General features: G+C 43.6%; 1 protein-coding gene across 3 annotated transcripts in view; it reads right to left on the bottom strand.

Moving 5' to 3' along the window:
* The window catches only part of RAPGEF4 (Rap guanine nucleotide exchange factor 4), a 163,774-nt gene that overhangs the window by 109,720 nt on the left and 34,281 nt on the right, over nucleotides 1-19,773 (bottom strand). The window contains exon 1 of one of the 3 annotated variants that reach the window (XM_079977052.1): nucleotides 5,387-5,686. The exons of the other annotated variants lie outside the window; for them this stretch is intronic. The gene's annotated coding sequence lies outside the window, so the exon portion shown is untranslated. Of the gene's footprint in view, nucleotides 1-5,386; nucleotides 5,687-19,773 lie in introns of those variants that run through there. 3 annotated transcript variants of the gene reach the window in all.

A 19,773-nucleotide genomic window follows, 5' to 3' on the forward strand; every position in this document is an offset into this window, starting at 1 on the left:
GTATATTGGGGGCAAGCGTTCGCTGGGAACACGAAGTCTCATTATCGAGAAAGGGAAAGAAGGCTTTGAATGCTGAACCAAAAAAAGTGTGTGTAAGGACACTAGTAAACCTTGGCTTAAATAGCCCTGGCTCAGATGCCTGCCTTGCTAGCTCATCTTTTAACTTGGTGGAAGAGCTGGTCGCCTCTCACGTGCAATAATATGCCATTATAAAGCAAGCCCTAGTTGTACTTGTGAAGATTCACAACATGAGATCCTTCCTTCTCTAGAAAAGAGGGGATATCCTATGAGTGGGGAACTTCTACTGAGTTCAAGATGGGCTTTCGGCTGCAGAAAATGGATTCTGGTGTTATGGAAGTGATTTCCACTGCTTGGTTTAAACTGTGATGAAAACATAGTTAATCATTACCCATTGATTTTATTGTATTTTACTGTTGTTAGCTTTTATTGTAGACTGCTGGTAAAAAAACCCTTTGGGTGAGTCATAAGTCAGTGGTGGTGGATCAAATGGGAAGAAGGAAACTTTGGAGGAGAGGGCAACATGCCTGCTCTTCGACCATGCAAAAGGATCAGCCAGCTGAATACTGAATATAGCATTGACACAGATCCTCTGACTTCAGTGTCATTTGTTAAAATGCAGATTGTGTATTTTCACACAGAGGCAAGCAGAACAAAATATGAATCTCCAGGGTATGGTCTGAAAGTCCATTAGCCCAGCATCTTGCTGAAGCTAGGCAAGTCTGGATCTGGTCAATAACCTGGCATTGGTGTGAGCTTAGGATGTCATTTCACTCATCAGATGATGTAGCCTCTAGTCCACAAAAGCTTGCGCCTTTTCAGGGTACGAGACTCCACAGATTTTCCATGTCAGGAGGAAACATCTGCCACCCCCAGCTGCACTATGTTCCTAAAGCCATTTTTGTGAAATGAAACTAAGCAGGCCAGACATTTTCTTTTGCCATACTGTCCCTGCCACCCCCAAGGCACAATGCGCTCGGCAACATACATGACAGTGACAGACTTGTCCTTCTGAATGCCCCATCACACATCAAAGCTGGGTGAGGGGTGCTCACCACTTCTCTCACCCTGGGGCCTCCATCCCAGGTCCTTTTCTCCCAATCTCACTTCAGCATGGAATCCTGGGGGCTAGAGGAGAATATCGGGGCTCTAAACTACAGGGCAGGGACGCAGGTGGCGCTATGGGTTAAAGCCTCAGCGCCTAGGGCTTGCCGATCGAAAGGTCGGTGGTTCGAATCCCTGCGGCGGGGTGCGCTCCCGCTGCTCGGTCCCAGCGCCTGCCAACCTAGCAGTTCGAAAGCACCTCCGGGTGCAAGTAGATAAATAGGGACCGCTTACCAGCGGGAAGGTAAACGGCGTTTCCGTGTGCGGCTCTGGCTCTGGCTCTGGCTCTGGCCAGAGCAGCGATGTCACACTGGCCACGTGACCCGGAAGTGTCTCCGGACAGCGCTGGCCCCTGGCCTCTTAAGTGAGATGGGCGCACAACCCCAGAGTCTGTCAAGACTGGCCCGTACGGGCAGGGGTACCTTTACCTTTAAACTACAGGGCTAGAGAGGGGTGTTACCCCTCCCCATGGATACATCCTTTTGTTCTTAACATCAGACTATCCTCCCAGCCATGCTTTCCTCATGGCAAGAGCAGACCTGCATTTCAGGAGGCAGGTCTGCAGCTGCCATGTCCAATTTGGGCCTGACAAACCAGGGCAGTTGGTCTTACACATGCAAATTGCCTTCGTCCCTGCCAAAAATAATCACACAACTGTTTAGAAAGTAAAGTTCTTCTCTGTCTCTAGATCAGAAAAAGGAGGTGGTCAAATTCATCCCAAACAGGAGTATGGTGCCTGAAGCCTACCAACGGCCTCCATTCTGAATTACATTGACAAATGTCCGTTTCCAGTTTTCCTGTTATATTTCACACAGGGTTGAGAAATGTATACCACACAAAAGGATTCTTCTGTCAACAGTCTTTATAGGATATGCTATACAGGCAGGATAACATTAACACATATAAATCTTTTCAGTAGCAGCTAGCCTTGAACTCAGAACCTTTTGGGCTGTAGCTAGGAATGCAACCCTGCTATTAAAACAGAATATTCTCCAAAAGACTTCCCCTCCCCGCAAAGATACAGCTGTACCTTGGAAGTCGAACAGAACCCGTTCCAGAAGTCTGTTCGACTTCCAAAATGTTCGGAAACCAAAGCGCCGCTTCTGATTGGCTGCAGGAAGCTCCTGCAGCCAATCGGAAGCTGCGGAAGCCCCATCGGATGTTCGGCTTCCCAAAATAGTTCACAAGCCAGAACACTCACTTCCAGGTTTGCGGTGTTCGGGAGCCAAAACGTCCAAGTACCAAGATGTTTGGGATCCAAGATATGACTGTACTTGAAAATCACCCAGGCTGGCTATGGGATCTTGTCTCAGCAAGAGACAATATTCTGCTACTGTTAATCCAATGTCAAGCCTCCTCTCTCCATTATCTCTGTCCTTGCTTAGTGCCTGTTTTTGTTCCTTGGCTTCTCCTGCTCACACTATCAGGCTTGCACATCTTTTCCAGACACCCAGCTTCCAATTCCCTGGATAGGATCTCTTGACCCTAACTTGAACTCCTGGCACCATCTGGCTTAACACTCTGAACTGCTGACCCACGTAGTTGATTTAACAGTCTTCAGTCAGTGCCTCTTGAACTTACGCAGGGTCACGATGCATAATACTGACAAATTTATGGCAACGCTGACAGAAGCAAACAGGAACACATCTGCGGTAGGTCTTATTATGGACCTCAGTGATAACATTCCATTAAAAAAAGGAGGAGGGACAGAAAACGAAAGCAGTACCCTCATTTTGTCAACCCAGTTCTGAAGAAAGACTTGAGAATGAACAAGTTTATTTAGTATTGTAAACGAAACGACAACGGTCCCCGCCATGTGGAACGCATTCGTAATTTTATGAATAACAAGCTAAATCGATGACTTTGTAACAGAATTGGCGTGACCAGTCAATTCAAATCATACAAGTGCTGCATCAAACCTCCCAAATTGAAGTAGACATTAATTGGGCTCAAGGAAGAGCCTGATGTCTCACATGACAGTGCAGTAAAACACTTATTACGTTTTGTAACCGTACATATGCCAGATTAGAACTTCTTGGGGGAAGTGGAGATTGAGTGGCTGTGGAAGTGTGTGTGTGTGTGTGTGTGTGTGTGTGTGCGCACACACATGCATGTGTGTGTGCATATTATTTATTATCATTTTTTTCATATCCCACCTTTTCCTCAAGCTCAAGCTGATCACATGCTTCTCCCCCCTAACACACATGCTTTATCATCACAACAACCCTGTGTAGTAGGCTAGTCTGAGTGACAGTGACTGGCCTAAGGTAGGGTTGCTATAAGTCTGGAATTTCCCAGACATACTCTGAACACTGCAGTCGGAAGCAGTGCCTGGGCGGAAATTGGCAAAAATGTCCGGGAAAATCCAGATGTATGGCAACCCATGTCGGCAGGGTCGTTTTTGCCGATTTTCCTTTTTAAAAAAGCTCAAAAACTTTGGGCAAAACTAAGAAAAGCTCAGCAACTTTGGCCAAAAATAGCTCAATAATCTCACTTTTTGAAATATGGCAACCCTACCTAAGATCACCCTTAGGTGACCTACTTCATGACTGAGTAGAGATTTGATCCTGGTCCCCCAGATGTTAGGCACTCTTATGGCAATGCAACATACGCTGTGGGTACAGAGAATATTTTTTGAATTCCTTTCCTTCCACTATTGTAGAAGATACTGGACCGAGATGACCTAATCAATCAGTGTCTCTAAGCACGCGGTCTCCTAGGAAACACTTAAGGTATGAGTGAGTATATTAATAAATATATGTAACGTGTGTTTTTTTTCAAGTTAGAGCTGTTACCTAAGACACAAGCTGATGGTTCTCGCAGGAAAAGGAGAGCAGCTCATCTTAAACTGAAAGACGCAATGCTTAGATGGAGAAACCAAAATCAGGAGTTACTCAAGGCCAGATGGAACCTTATTGGCTCCAAGAAACTCCCTGTCCACTTTCAGGGTGGCACTGCGGAGCAGTCAAAATCAAAGCAGCAGTTTCTTCTGCTTGTAAGCAAAAACTCAGTAGTACAAGGAATAAGGAAGCTGGGACCCCAACGACCACAACACACGCTTCCTGTTTAGTACTACATTTGTTAAATCAAACTGCCATGGGAGCTCCAAACTCTAGACACAGCCTGGGACAACCACTGAGGTGACAACCATTCATTCTTATAACAGCCCTGCAAATATAGAGATCATCTTTCATACTTTCCAGACTAGAAAACTGGAACCTGGGAAAATGCTAACACAGTCAGCCAGTGCATTCTTAAATGAGGTGAAATTAGAACCCACTTTATCCAAACAACACTTCATCCTATAAACTAACTGTTTTTCTCTTTCTTTCTTTCTTTCTTTCTTTCTTTCGGCGCATACTGTGACTAACAGTATCATAATGACTTTTCCTAATGCCATAAAGGACATGTGCTCTTTAGATTTCAGCATTTAAGGTTCAAAAATTGCATTTTTGAACTAAAATCACTACCTCTGAATCTCTACAGCAAAACTCCATTTGTTTCCTTTTGCACTAGGCACATCTATTATTAAATCATGTTCTTCTGTAAAGTAGCGTCAGGCTTAGTTTTTTAAACATCTATTGAGAGCAGTGTTTTAGCTTAACGCAGGATAATATATTTGAGGAGTTTCAAATGCATTTATTTGCTACATACTGTGCGGTGATTAAATATGATAATCTAATCTGGTTGCTTTGGAGGATAGGAACCAGCGTGAAATCAAATCTGTTCAAAAACTTCTTAAATGCAGATTTCATGTTGGCAATCAATAGTTCCTGTGCCATTTCCCTCCCTTCTCTCTTCTGTTGCAGATGTAAAAGTGATGTTAAATACAACTGCTCAGTTTTTTGGGGGGGAAATTATGGAAAATACCTATACTACATTTTCAGAACTTTTTTTTTTTTTTTTTACAGAAGAGCATCCTTTCATTAGCAAGCATTGCCAAGAATAAAACACTTATAACATTGGTGCACTAACATACACACACTGAGAAGCATTACTCTTGCTTCTCAAGTATTTCCCCCACTAATTTGCAGCATTAAAAAACTGAGAGTTAATGGGGGGTGGGGGAAAATATCCAAACTCTTCTGGCTAAGCACAAACAAATGTTAAAATGGAAAACTCTGATTCGTTAGTCAACCAATGCCAATTATATATCAAGAAGGCATGAGCTCAAATATAGCAAAAGTGAAAAGAACAAGATTCAATTAGAAAATAATGCTGAGCCTGCCGCTGCGCCCACCAATATGAAATTTCAAAAACTTACATTGTAGTGTTCTTATCAGTCCAACCCAGGAAGCAGCCTTAAAAGTGAATTTTAGATTTTGCATCCATGCTCCATTCTTAATGATGTGACTGTTCAGGCACATGGTCGAGTAGCACTCAGCTTCTCCCTTAGTGATGTACGAGAGGCGAGCTCTGCTGATTTATCTAGTCTTTCTGCTGCAGATTAGCACTAATGTTTCTGCCTCTGCATCCTACCTTTCTTTTAAGCGAGTGGCTCTGCATTACCATTGGCAATCCAAATTAGACAGCCAATGCAGCATAGATTTCTCTCTCTCTCCCTCTTTCTCCCCACCCAGCCCATCCCCTATGAAACAACTGATAGGCATACAAGAAATCACACTGTTTGGATGTATTGATTCTCACTTCCAATTTCCCTGCTGGGAAAGAAGTAGTCACCATAGGTGCCCTTCCCTTCCTGCAAAAGAAGGCTGCTGTGGTTCGAAGGTTTGCTTGCAATTTATTCTTCTGAAATATATTTAGCTTAGACAGATGGTCTCGGGCAAATAATTTGCATGCAGAAACTCAGGAATTTTGATATGTGTAACTCATTGATAATAGCCATACACGTTCAGATTTACTATTTGCTCAGTGTAATAGTGTTTTGGGGAAACCGGATACAAAGTGGGTCAGGCTTTAATGCATTTAACATCCATTAGCGGCCATGAGCTCGTGCTCATAAATAGGTTTTATTTAATTACACTGCACCGGATGCATAGGTTACACACTCACTCTCTTGCTCAAATCCATTCCTCTTGCCCTGCTCGCTTTGGAACATCTGACATTTTAAAGTGTGCTGCAAGTTGCTCTTCTTAAGAACTGTCCTCACGCCTGATGTTTTACACTGCGCCTCCGAAGATGCCAACAAGTTTACTACAGCAATTAGCAAAGGACACAGTGAATGAACCGCTGCTACGTTCTTCCAGGCTTTCGAGTAATCAAGGAGTGTCCTTGCAATAAGGGACCATATTTTATTCATGATGTTTTCAGGCGAAGACACCACAAGATTTTATATTTTTTTTTAGTTTAAAATTTTCATAAGTACTCTCAAACACTCAAGAAATAGAAAATGCCCCACAGCTTTTATTCATTTAAAAATCTGAACAGCCTGACAACTTTGCTCCCTGTCTAAATCAATTCATACCACGCTTCTGCCTAGTTTAATTGCTCTCCACCCCTCCTACTAGAAATCTGAAGCTGAAGGAAATAGACCTGCTCTGTGAATAACAGCAAATGTCCAGTTGACATGAGATGATCTTCAAGGCATCAGTGTTGTTGTATGAACTCTTGTTCGTACAGAGAGCTTGTGCAGTGCTGTGGTCAGAGTGTAGGACTAGGTAAAAGGTAAAGATAAAGGACCCCTGGACGGTTAAGTCCAGTCAAAGGCGACTATGGGGTTGCGGCACTCATCTCGCTTTCAGGCTGAGGGAGCTAGCGTTTGTCCACAGAAAGCTTTCTGGGTCATGTAGCCACCATGACTAAACAGCTTCTGGCGCAATGGAACACCGTGAAGGAAACCAGAGCGCACAGAAATGCCGTTTACCTTCCCGCCGCAGCGGTACCTATTTATCTACTTGCACTGGTGTGCTTTCCAACTGCTAGGTTGGCAGGAGCTGGGACAGAGCAACGGGAGCTCACCCCGTCACGGGGATTAGAACCACCGACCTTCTGATCAGCAAGCCCAAGAGGCTCAGGAGTTTAGACCACAGCGCCACCCGCGTCCCTGACCTGGGAGTAAACCCTGTTGAACACAGTGGGACTCAATCCTGAGAAACACAGCACAGCATTGTAATAAAGTGAGAAAGAGTTAAAGCTCCCAAGAATTGTTTCTCCCTTCTTGACTTTCTTGCTTAACTTCCAGGGTGCTCTTGTCAGAGAGAGTCCACTGATGGATGTGGTTTAGACCACAGTGCCACCCGCATCCCAGTGTAGGACTAAGGCTAGGGAAACTTCATTCAATTACCTTACTATGTGATTTCAGGCCAGGCTCTCTCAGCCAAAGCTACGTTGCAGGGCGATTGTTGCAATGATAAAACAACATATTCTGCCTCGAGCTCCTTGGAAATAAGGCAGGATGAAAATGTGTATTAAATAAATAAATAAATATACACTTAAGAGTTGAGAAGATCAGCGCTGCCTTGATTATTGGATGTAACAATCTTGCAAAAACAAAAAAATGCAGAGAATTACCAAAATGGTAGCTTTTCAAAATGCACCATGAACTGATGTTGTTGTTGTTAATCTTTCAACTTCCTCAAATAGTAACAATAAAAAGATTTAGCACCTTTTATCCCAACACTAGAAGTATCTTATGAATGTACAGAAGGATGTTCTCACTTCTGTCTTGAATTACAGCCTCTTGATTCTGCAGATTTCCAGCAACTGACAACAACTAGCAATGCTGCACAATTCTAGGGGCAGGAGATTTGGAGGAATACTGTAACCAACTGAGATTGCCGGGGACTGTGATTGCCGGGGAGATGTTAGCTTTGGCAGAGCAAGCTATGCAAACAGAAATTAGTTCTGGCCACGAGAGGGGAGTGGGAGGAGAGAAATAATTTCTGCTCTTGCAGCAAACGTGTCATGGGATCCGTAGTGGCTGGAAGCAAAGAAGATCTTCCCTGTTTTACAAACCCTTTGAAGATACCATTCAATAGCAGGAGTGGCAGAGCACATGCCTGCCCGCTGTTTCATGTGAGACCCACTTTCCCAACTTGCTTGTTAGTTGTTGGTTTTTTTCCAGCCCAGGCTTTCTTTAAAAAAGCCGAAGGAAGCTCAGCTTTTATGGGTCTGTTCTGTACCTAATTTGTTTACCAGGCATCAGGACGCACAAGATTTCCACATTGCATATGTGAACTCCCTTATCTAGACTGAAATGTAAGGTAGAAGACGGCAGGGGAGGCCGATGGGGCTTGTTGTTGTTGTTTAGTCGTTTAGTCGTGTCCGTCTCTTCGTGACCCCATGGACCAGAGCACGCCAGGCACTCCTGTCTTCCATTGCCTCCCGCAGTTTGGTCAAACTCATGCTGGTAGCTTCTGTCTTTTTTTTTTCTGGCACGGCACAGGAAGCTATTTGTAATTTGTTTCCTATTTATTTGTGACGTTTTTATCCAGGCCTTACTCCAGCAGGTGGTTCTTCTGTGGCCTTCCAGATGTTGCTGTCGGCTGGGGCTGGTGGAAGTTGTGGTCAAACAACATCTGGAGGGATACAGCTGAGCCACTGTTCCCTTACTCCAAGAAGCTTGGGGTACTAGATGTGGCATTTCACCTCCCTAGCAGGCTCCATGGATAAAGTGGGTTTGCCCAAGACAGCCAAGAAACTTTGAGGCTCAGCGGGGATTCGAACCTCTCTCTCCCAACACAACTGCCGCAGAGCACCTCAGCAGCTTTCACATCCATTTTTACAATAAAACTGAAGTGCCAAGCATTATAAGCTGCCGCATTATTTATTTAAAAGCAAAGCACCACTAGAAATATTAAGAGAAATTGCAATCACCTTAACTTTAACGTCGACAGCAACAACCGGAATATTTCTGTCCCTTGAGTCATTTGATTTGCTATTTGCTAAATTCATAATTAATTATTAAAACGTGTCATGGGTGGCTTTGATATTCTGGGGAAGTGCAGCACTGCCAGCATGGCATCCAGTTTGAAATGCAAACTGACTTCCATAAGCATTCAAAGAGGGCTAGGATAGGAGGGTATCCTATCCCCACTTGCTACAGAAGGAGCCTGCTCCCATTTGCTCAAGAGTTTTGTGTACATGCTGTGCAGATGTTTGGCACATCTGACATGGAAACGGGACATGCACACTTACCAAATGGGAAATTACTCAGGGCAACAGGTGGCAAAGTCAAACATGCTACCACACCTACTGTAACTACCGTATTTTTCCGCGTATAAGACTAGGTTTCCCCCCTAAAAAATAATGTCCAAAATTTGGGGGGCGTCTTATACAGGGATAGATCTCTCCCCATTTTCTTAAATCAAAGTCCCCCAAAATAGGGGGTGTCTTATACATGGGGGCATCTTATAGACGGAAAAAGGTATACCGTGGTACAGTGGCTCCATTCTGGAGGCCCGTTCGCAACATGAAAAGAACGCAACCCACAGCGGAGCGTCTGCGCAAGTGCAGGTTGCGATTCGCCGCTTCTGCGCATGCATGTGACATCATTTTGCTTCTGCGCATGTGCGAGCAGCACAACCCGGAAGTAACCCTTTCCAGTACTTCCAGGTCACCGCGGGACGTAACCTGAAAGAACGTTAACATGAAGCGGACGTAACATGAGGTATGACTGTATATATATTTTAACAAAGAATGACTTCTCTACCAACAGAATTGCACCCCACCAATAGAAGCAAGCAGCAGAAGCAAAACGATGGTAAATAGCCAAAACAAAGAAACAGTTAACAGAAAATAAAGAATACAGTGAATAAAGAATAATAAATAAAGAGTCTAAAACCTTGGAAAACTGGCATGCTATAGGGATTAAAAGGCTTGGGAAGACCAGGACTCAAATTCTTACTAAGCAAACAAGTTGCCTGGGTGTACCTCATCCAGAATCTGACCTGGCCCACATGTAATTCTAAGCCAAACCATGGGGCAAACATGCTGGTTCCTGGAGAGAAAATTGTGACTGCTTTTCCCCCTCCTCCAGTCCTACTACTGCTGTGCTGCTATAAGCTAAGCCATGGTTTGGCCTAGCATTACATCCAAACTCAGACTCCTTGGCTGGAGTGACATAAGCAATAAGTCTGGGTTTGGATGTAATGCTAAACCTAACCATGGCTTAGCTTCTAGCAGCGTGGCAACAGCAGGACTGGAGGAGGGACAAAGCAGCCACATTCTGTAGTCAAGATTTGTTCTATGGCTTACTGCTCATGGATTGCCTGGTTTATTTTGCCCCCAGACAACCCATGAGCTTGGTTTATCGGGTGGGGTTTAAAGAGTTTCCTTTGAATTCAGCGCACTGAAATAATGCTAAGGAAATTATGCTTCCTCTTTGCAGTTGGAGTAATTATATCATTTGCTCATTTATTTTATTTTTTAACTTGAATTTTAGTTAAAGATATTTCCAGGCACAACAGCAGCAAAAAAAAATAAAAAAAAATTAAAAGCATATGGGACAGCATATGGAAAGGAGAAAGCAAGGTAACTTAGGCTTGCAAGCTGTTGTGTGCAAGAGTTATGCACTTGCTTATGTTTTATTTAATCTTATTCCATCCCACCCACAGCTAAGAAAATGTACAGACTTGTGCACTTGCGAAGCAGGAAGGACTGGAGCATCATGCTTTGTAAGTTAGCAGGATGATTAAAAAAAGAAAAACAATCAGAAAGGATTGTGAGAGTCCTGGCCATTGCTGGACACTTTTTAGCTTTGTTATCACTGCTCATAAATAGGTGGAAATGGAGACCCACACCCAAGGGTTCCTGATCAGCTGCATAAATGATAAACTTGGGAAGCAGACAGAATTATCTTATGGGTCGCCAACTGGCTGTGACAGGTGAGGAGAACCCCTGTGGTAGTTTTTATCTCCTCCCATCCCAAATTCATATATTCAGATAACATACCTGCTATGCTAAGAACTGGACAAGTTTTAGTCTGTCTCAAAGCTTTACCAGCTGCTTTCCTGTTTGGGTCGCTGGTGGTATTTCTCTCAAGCTGTACACACCACCCTGACATCTGATACAATGAAGGGCAGTATAAAAATGCATGAGATTTTAAAAAGTCAATTATTCCCAATACCCTTTTTTCCAGTGATAACAGCACTTAACGTAACATGTGAAGTCTGCCACAGAGGTAGGGCCATCATTAAGGAAGAACAGAGATAGGATTCCTCTTGGCTTGACATGACAACATTGTCAACATATGAACAGACAGCTTATAGACTTTCTTTGGATAAATACAACAATATTTAGAATGAGTTTACACAGAATATATTAGGTTATTGATATTTATATGTGCATTAGGATAATAAGAATATTTTCATGTATGTGACAACAGCCGCGAGAGTTTTAGTAGCACAAGGATGGAAGACTCAAGAAACCCCAACTAAAGAATCATGGCAAGAAAAATTGATGGACTATGCAGAACTGGCAAAACTGACATATAAACTATGGGACAAGGATAACTGTGACTTTAAAGATGAATGGGAACACTTTACAAAGTATTTGAAGACACAACAAAGCGAACTGGACTCCTTGGCTGGTTTTGAATAAACATTCACAAACGTTTTATTGATAATTATTACTTAAATAGTTCGAGGATCTATACAAATGTGTAACATGCAGAAAACAGAATTTTTAGAGAAATCAAAGACTGGAACTGAGGGAAGTCGGGGGAGGGAGGAAAAATGGGGGAAATAAGGATGATATGTTTCTAGATAATATGTTTTGTTTTAAATTTGAATTAAAAAGTACCGTAATTTTTTTAAAAAAGGATAATAAGAATATACACACCTGTATATTAATATATGGTGCTGTAACCGTATTTATTTATTTCTTTTCAATCTCATTCACTTTTCTCACTCTCTTTTTATACATGGAATTGTTCTAATAAAATATTAATAAAAATAAAAAGTGGTACCTCCAGCAATAAACCAGTGGCATAGCACCCATTGTCCTTGGGCTGCGTTCTTACTTTTCATACATACGCATTTCATCCAAGAGCGTTAGCTCTTGAATTGGTGCAATGCATATCGAGGTGAACCCTCTTTTCTTAAGATGTTCTTGTTTGTTTGCATTCCATTAACAGTAATGGTGTAAGCATCATTTTATTTTCTCATCCTTCTCTGGAGGCAGCATGAGTCAAGGCTGAAGCGTGGAAAGCAGTGCAGACCTCCCTGTCACGACGCACTGTTGCATTTTATTTTGTTTTTTAATCGTAACTATGTAAACATCAGGGGGTTTTTGAAAGCGAATCATGGTCAGCCAATAGGCTCAACTGGATCAAGAGTGCTGTTTGGAGCTGGAGAACACATCATGGTTGCTAACGGAGATACTGTAAACATGAATGATGCTACAAAAAACAGAAGGTCAAGGCAGCAGGGTCTGGACTAGGAATTTTTAACAGAATTCTGACTGCTAAACTACAACTCCCACAATTCTCTGGGGAAGTCCTGGCAGTTATAGTGATATAGGTAACGGTAAAGGACCCCTGGAAGGTTAAGTCCAGTCAAAGCTGACTATGGGGTTGCGAAACTCATCTTGCTTTCAGACTGAGGAAGCCGGTGTTTGTCCACAGTCAGCTTTCCGGGTCATGTGGCCAGCAGGACTAAACTGTTTCTGGCGTAATGTAACACCATGGCGGAAACCAGAGCGCACAGAAATGCCGTCTGCCTTCCTGCCGGAGCGATACCTATTTATCTACTTGCACTGGCGTGCTTTCGAACTGCTAAGTGGGCAGGAGCTGGGACAGAGCAATGGGAGCTCACCACATCATGGGGCTTCGAATCGCCGATCTTCTGATCAGCAAGCCCAAGAGGCTCAATGGTTTAGACCACAGCGCCACCTGCATATACTCGCTTCCATACTTGCTTCCATTGCACTATAGATCTGACAATGGTCTCAGCAATTCCTATACGCCTCCATTTTGCTGACACAAGTATCAATCTTTTTTCAATTATGATGGGGCGCTGAGGTGGGGGGAGCCTAACGTTTCCTTGTGATATTTTTCAAATATCACAATCAATGATATCAACATCAAAATGCTGTTTGGCCTGTAAGTGGTGAGGAGAGAGAAAAATCCAGGCAGCACATGGGCAAGTGGCGTTGGAAACACTGTGGGGGTTTTATTTTGGCAAAGGAAAGGGAAGAAGCTTCCTACGCTTTTAAAATAAGTTCGGTGTGAGGGACAGCAGATTTGAGGGGCAGTTGGAACAGCACCCAGATAGGACTGCCCTGAGACGAGAGAAAGAATATGGAAGAATAAGGTGGTGACGAAGGACCACCAAGAGCCTGAACAACAACTGAGAATTTTGAGGCTATAAACTGAGAATTTCAAACTGATAACCTGTCAACATAGCTTCAGTTCATGGTGATTTCCCTCAAACAGAAACTCTGGAAATTGTTGTGGGCTTCAAACAGATGGAGAAATTGACCCATCTGAAAGAGGTGCAGAGAACAGAGTTTTATAATGAGCTAGAGACTTAAATAGTACCGAGAGAAGCCGAGAGGAGAACTATCTCTAGGGACAAATTAAGTGTAAAATTCTCGGCCAACCAAGCTCCCAAAAGAAATTTATTTCTCTATGACTAATTTAATTTCCCCTCTGTTCTGCCTGTAGTTTCAAACTAAGGATCTAAGCTATGTAGGTGATATGGGCGGGGGGGGGGGGAGTTCTCTACATGTACAAGTACTGTATAGGCTAGTCCTTTGACAAGTTTTTGTGGGCGGCAGCAGCAGCAGTAAGATGGAGCCTAAATGATGCAGTTTGGTTTTTCTGTCTGTTTCCTTATATCATCATCCACTCTGCAAGGATTTCCAGATAAATATTTTGTCAAAATTACAGCACCTGAAGCTCAAAAATCAGAACTAGAACAGAAGATTGCTTAGCCTCATCATGCTCTTTTTCCAATCATGCTATTTTCCAAGTGTATATTTTTTAATGCATCAAAATAGAAAGCAGAACGCTCCGGTCCCACGAACGCGGCTTCCCTCATTCTACACCTCTTAAACTGTCTTCCCGCTGCTGCCTATCACAGCTATAATGTGCCTGGCTTAGTTCAGACATCATACCAAACCATGCTTAAGGAAACTGTGGTCTCTGATCTGCCAGCAAACTAGAATTAGAAAACCACACACACAAAGAGATTTGCAATTCAAGCTTCATGATATCTATAGCCCTGCCCGGGGAGTCCCATCCCTCCCTCCCCCCACAACTAGGATTGCAGGAGGAGAGAGTGGATACATGCTTATCCTCCCCCCTCCTGTCGCTCAGCTTCAGCATCCCTCATGTGGGATGGAGGAACTTCTACATGAGAGATTCTGCTCACAGGTGCTCGCCAGAAAATTTAGAACCTTGTGTGTGGAGGGTGATAAAAATTGAGAGCTGGGAATATGCTTAAGGGGGCCTACAAACGTGTTATCTGCATATTGACTGGGACATGTGCACAATTCTCCCTCCATGGAAGGGTTATGTGCACATTATCTATGAGGCCTGGTGAATATGCACAATAACTGGTCGTTATGCACATTAATTGGTCAGTTTACATTCCCCTTAACATATATACCTTGGTTTTCGAACAGCTTAGTTCTTGAACGTTTTGGCTCCCGAATGCTGCAAACCCGGAAGTGACTGTTCCGGTTTGGAAACTATTTTTGGAAGCCGAATGTCTGACGGGGCTTCCGATTGGCTGCAGGAACTTCCTGCAGCCAATCAGAAGCCGTGCTTTGGTTTCCAAACGTTTTGGAAGTCAAACAGACTTCCGGAACGGATTCCGTTCGACTTCTGAGGTACCACTGTATATGTATATATAGTACACTTCCTAAACCAAGCATGAAATATTATAATAGCCACCATTATCAGTATATTTTTAAAAATATTTTCCATTTCAAAATGAAATAGTTACTTGAAACAAGACAAAACTATGCCGCTACAAGTACAGTACGTGCAGATTAATCTTTTGTGGTAGAAAGATTTGTTTGTTTGTTTGTTTTTAAAAAAGGCAAGGGGAGTGAGATGGGAACAGTAGCTGAGAGATTAGAAATTTCAGACCCTGAAATAACCTCAGTCGCATATGACCTTGAGAATTAGCGTGACTGGATGAACTGCAAATTCCAGCAATATAAGTGTAGGTTTTCACCAGTACTTTTTATACTATTCTCAGAAGAGCAGTCTATGTTCCTAATAGTCACATGTTAAAAACAACAACACAAAGTTTCGATCAAATCTAACAAATATTATAAAAATAAAAATGAGCATTTCTGACATAAATGCAAACATAATGTATTTTGCCACAATCTTTTCTCAGTCACGAAAAATCAATTATCAAAAAGCTAGAACTAATACAAAATATGCAATTTTTATGTTTTCAGCTGTGCTTTGCAAAATGTGTTTAAGAACAAAGTAAGGAGATGCCATATTTTAAAATGAGGATCCGCCATACTATCACCTATCTATCTATCTATCTATCTATCTATCTATCTACCTACCTACCTACCTATCTATCTATCATCTATCTATCTATCTATCTATCTACAGTGGTGCCCCACAAGACGAACGCCTCGCAAGACAGAAAACCCGCTAGACGAAAGGGTTTTCCGTTTTGGAGGCGCTTCGCAAAACGAATTTCCCTATGGGCTTGCTTCGCAAGACGAAAATGTCTTGCGAGTTCCTGCGGGGTTTTTTCCCTTTTTCCCCCACTTTTCCTAAGCCCTAAGCCGCTTATCAGCTGATCCGCTGATAAGCCGATCACTCACACACTCACACACATTTCTCCACCAGAGTCTGAAGCGGTACAATCCACCCTCACAATCTCTGGTGGAGAAATGTGTGTGAGTGTGTTTAAAAAAATTATGCTGTATGTGCAGACTATGCAGGATCGATTTAGCTACCAAAGGACTGAAGAGTCATGTGTTTAAACAGTTTATACTTCTTTTTTAAAAATTCAAGCTGCTAAAAATCCTTTCTTCAATCTTGCCCCACACAAATTTCCCCGGCGCGTACACTGTTAGACTTAAAATAACCAGGTTTAGCTTGTATATACCCCCGAGAGTCCTGAATTAGGATTTCTTTCCTGGAGTTCTCTCCCTAAGCTTTACGTTTTAATTAAAAACTCAGCATGGGGCGCGCCTCACAGAGCTCCGCATGATTAGTCAAAACCTAAATATCCCTATCAGATTAAACCGAACAGCTAAAAGAGAAGCCTACAGGATTGACTAGTTTACTCGCGGAGTTCCCTTGCCTTCTCCCTGACCCTCTTGCGGAGTTTTGGCGCTAAAGACTGGGCTACTGAGTGTGGTGTATTTTTGTTCTTATTGCTTACATTTCCTGACTGGGAAAGATTGCAGCTCAGTAGGAAAAGGTCCCAGATTTAATCCCGGCCATCTCTGGGTAGGGAGAGAATTCTACTCAAAACCCTGGAGAAACTGCTGTCAGTCAATGGAGATAGTCAATGAATTGAACCAATGGCCTGACTCACTATAAGGCAACTTCCTATTTCTCTTCCTTTTGTCTTGTGGGAGCTGTCCAATCTCATTGCGATGGCCTGGGATTTGGACTCGGATGCTGAACCTGAGGCATCCCAGCCTGCACAGGATTCCCCGCCTCCAGAAACAGCTGAGCCAGGGCTGGGGCATGAGCCTGACGGGTCCTCACCTGTGCTGGCTCCTCAGGTGCACGCACCAGCTGAGTCTGCTCTGGCTCCTGAGGTGATGGAGGACCCATTGCCTGCAGGTGCTCCACTCTCAGCCCCGTCAGGGGAAGCTGAGGTTGCCTCTGGGTCCGGTAACCCACCAGCCCCTCCTGAGCTGCAGAGGCTCAGGGAAGAGGGGGAGGGAACTAAGTTCCCGCAGGAGGAGTGCTCACCTCCAGGCTAGGAGAGGCAAGTCACCAGAGGATTGGGGCCGCCTTATGCCTCAGGGCAGATAAAAGCCAGTAGCCCCAGTCCCAGGCTGCGGGAGCAACATTGTTGGTTGCTAGTTCCTGCCTGAGCTCCTGACCTGCCCTGGCTCCCTGTTTGCATGCCTGTTCCTGACTTCACCCGACTCCCTGCCCTGCACCCAGCTTCAGCTACTACGGACTGCCTCCACGTTGCACCTTTGACCACGGACCGGACTTGGACCTCGCCTCTCGGGTAACCCACAGGGCCAGCACACTCATGATGTTAACATTTGTTAAGAGGCTGAAAAAGAGGCCTCCCTACTGTGATCAAACAAAGCATGTCCTCTGACCACACTTTATTTTTTTGGTGCAATACTCTTGAAAGCCCCAATCTAGCCATTTCCCTTTGTAATTTATGAGGTTAAAAAAAGGGAAGGGACCCCTGGATGGTTACGTCCAGTCAAAGGCGACTATGGGGTTGAAGAAGCTGTTGCCCTGCAGATGTTACTGGACTCCAGATCCCATCAGCCCAAAGCAGCACAGCCAATGGTCCAGGGATATTGTAGTTAGGGTTGCCATATTTCAAAAAGTGAAAGTTGTTGAGTTGTAGTGCAGCAACATCTGGAAGGCTTCAGGTTTCCAATTCCTGGTGTGTTAGGTGGAAATGTGTTGCTCACTGCTCATGAAATTGTGAATAATATCTAACAGGCTCCTATTCCTTCTGTGGAACTGCATTCTGCAGAGCAAATTGCCATAGATATACATTTCCTCTAGGTATTGCAGTTGGAGCGGTCACAAAATGCAATAACCACCAGAAGCACAACATTAAGAGTAGATCGATAAACCTTGTGTGCAACATTGTGCACTGAGATTGCATAAAATCTGATTACATCTAAAGGTCATTTCCTAAAACTAAAACATTAGAAATACTTAAAAGCATTCAGGGTTACACTACTTTGACGACGCCCTTTAAAAAATTGTCAGCAATAAATTGTAGACAGTGTGCCAGCTTCTAATTCCAGAGGAATGTAGATCCAACCAGCAGAGGAATACCTGCTAAGACTACAAACCTCTGAACAAAAAGCATGGAAAACAGAAGACGCGACAGAAATAATATGGCAGCCCAAGACCCCACATCATCTCACCATAGAAACGATGGATTAGCTGTAGATCTGTCTCAGGATAACTGAAATTGTGTCTTGTTGAAGTAATGAAAATCACAACAACTTCAGAATCATTTTTCATACTCCTCAAATCTATAGAACCTACAGAACCAGTTTTTTTTAGTTTTTTTTTTTAGAGGCTGCCCCAGGACAGAAAAAAAAGCGTATTCAAGTGCCGGGGGTGGCAATGGTACTATCAAACTGCCTCTATTTTTCTTTTTTTAAAAAAACCCAAACAAACCAAACTTGTGTCTGTCTTCAGCCTTAAAGTTACTAAAGACACCAGCCCGTTTTGTACAGTAATTCTCCATATCAATCAACACCGTGCCCCTCGGATGTCTGAGTAGTTCAGCTGTAGGTGTTACAAACCCTGTGCACATATAAATTGAATCTGCACGCAGAGTAGACACAGGCTGAATCTAGACATATATTTTAAAAAATGCTGTGAAAATGCTTTTTTTTAAAAAAAAAACTTTTAAAATATATATGGAATTTCCCATTAGTTCACCATTGCCATCTTGTGTCACATTTGCACAATGCACTTAAAACATTATATTTGCAGCTTTATAGCGGATTCCCCTGCTCACGCTTTTTTGGACCAAGATGAGGTTGTACGGATGAGGCTAGTGGGCATAATTCCACTTTCCCCTGCTACCAATTCAAACACAGCCCAAAAACGTTTTGCTGCCTGAGGCATAAGGCAAGATGCCTCCCAGCACCGTTTCCATGTACAGGAGCCAAGCAGGAAGGCAGTTAAATCCAGAAAATGGCATAGCATCATCCAACTAAGGGCAGCAGGCTAGCTTAAAGGATACAGGGTAGGCCGTGTGGCACAAACAACTGTGTCTCATCATTGTTTGCTCTCCCCCCATGCCCAACAGCTGCAGCCTAAGGTGGTTGCCTTGCTCTACTGCAGCGTTTCCCAACCTTGGGCCTCCAGCTGTTTTTGGACTACAACTCCCATCATCCTTAGCCAGCAAGACCAGTGGTCAAGGATGATGGGAATTGTAGTCCAAAAGCAGCTGGAAGCCCAAGGTTTGGAAACACTGCTCTACTGAACAGTAGGGCCGGCCTGCAGACCGATTCTATGTGAAATGGTGTGGAAAGGGTAAGTATGTCTCTGTTTGCTTAAATACAGTGTGTTTGGGTGTATTTCTTGCTACGAGAGTGACTGCTTCCCTCCTTTTTCTTTTGCAGTCTGTAGCAATCCTATTATAATATGGGAGCAACAGCAGCAGGTGAGCTGCTTAACTTTTGCTGAATGCAATCAGTTTTGTTGTGCTGCAACATCATGATCTCCCACCACCCGCTCTGCATTTAGAGAGAGGGAGAAAAAAAGGCATATTGGTGGAAAAGAGCCTGATGTTGGGAAAGATTGAGGACACAAGGAGAAGGGGACGACAGTGGACGAGATGGTTGGACAGTGTTCTCGAAGCTACTATGTTTCCGTAGTACGTTTCTGAGCACAATTCAAAGTGTTGGTGCTGACCTTTAAAGCCCTAAACGGCCTTGGTCCAGTATGTCTGAAGGAGCGTCTCCATCCTCACCATTCTACCCGGACACTGAGGTCCAGCGCCAAGGGCCTTCTGGCGGTTCCCTCACTGCGAGAAGCCAAGTTACAGGGAACCAGGCAGAGGGCCTTCTCGGTAGTAGCACCCGCCCTGT

Source organism: Podarcis cretensis (assembly GCF_951804945.1).
Source record: "Podarcis cretensis genome assembly, chromosome: 1".
Taxonomy (NCBI): Eukaryota; Metazoa; Chordata; class Lepidosauria; order Squamata; family Lacertidae; genus Podarcis; species Podarcis cretensis.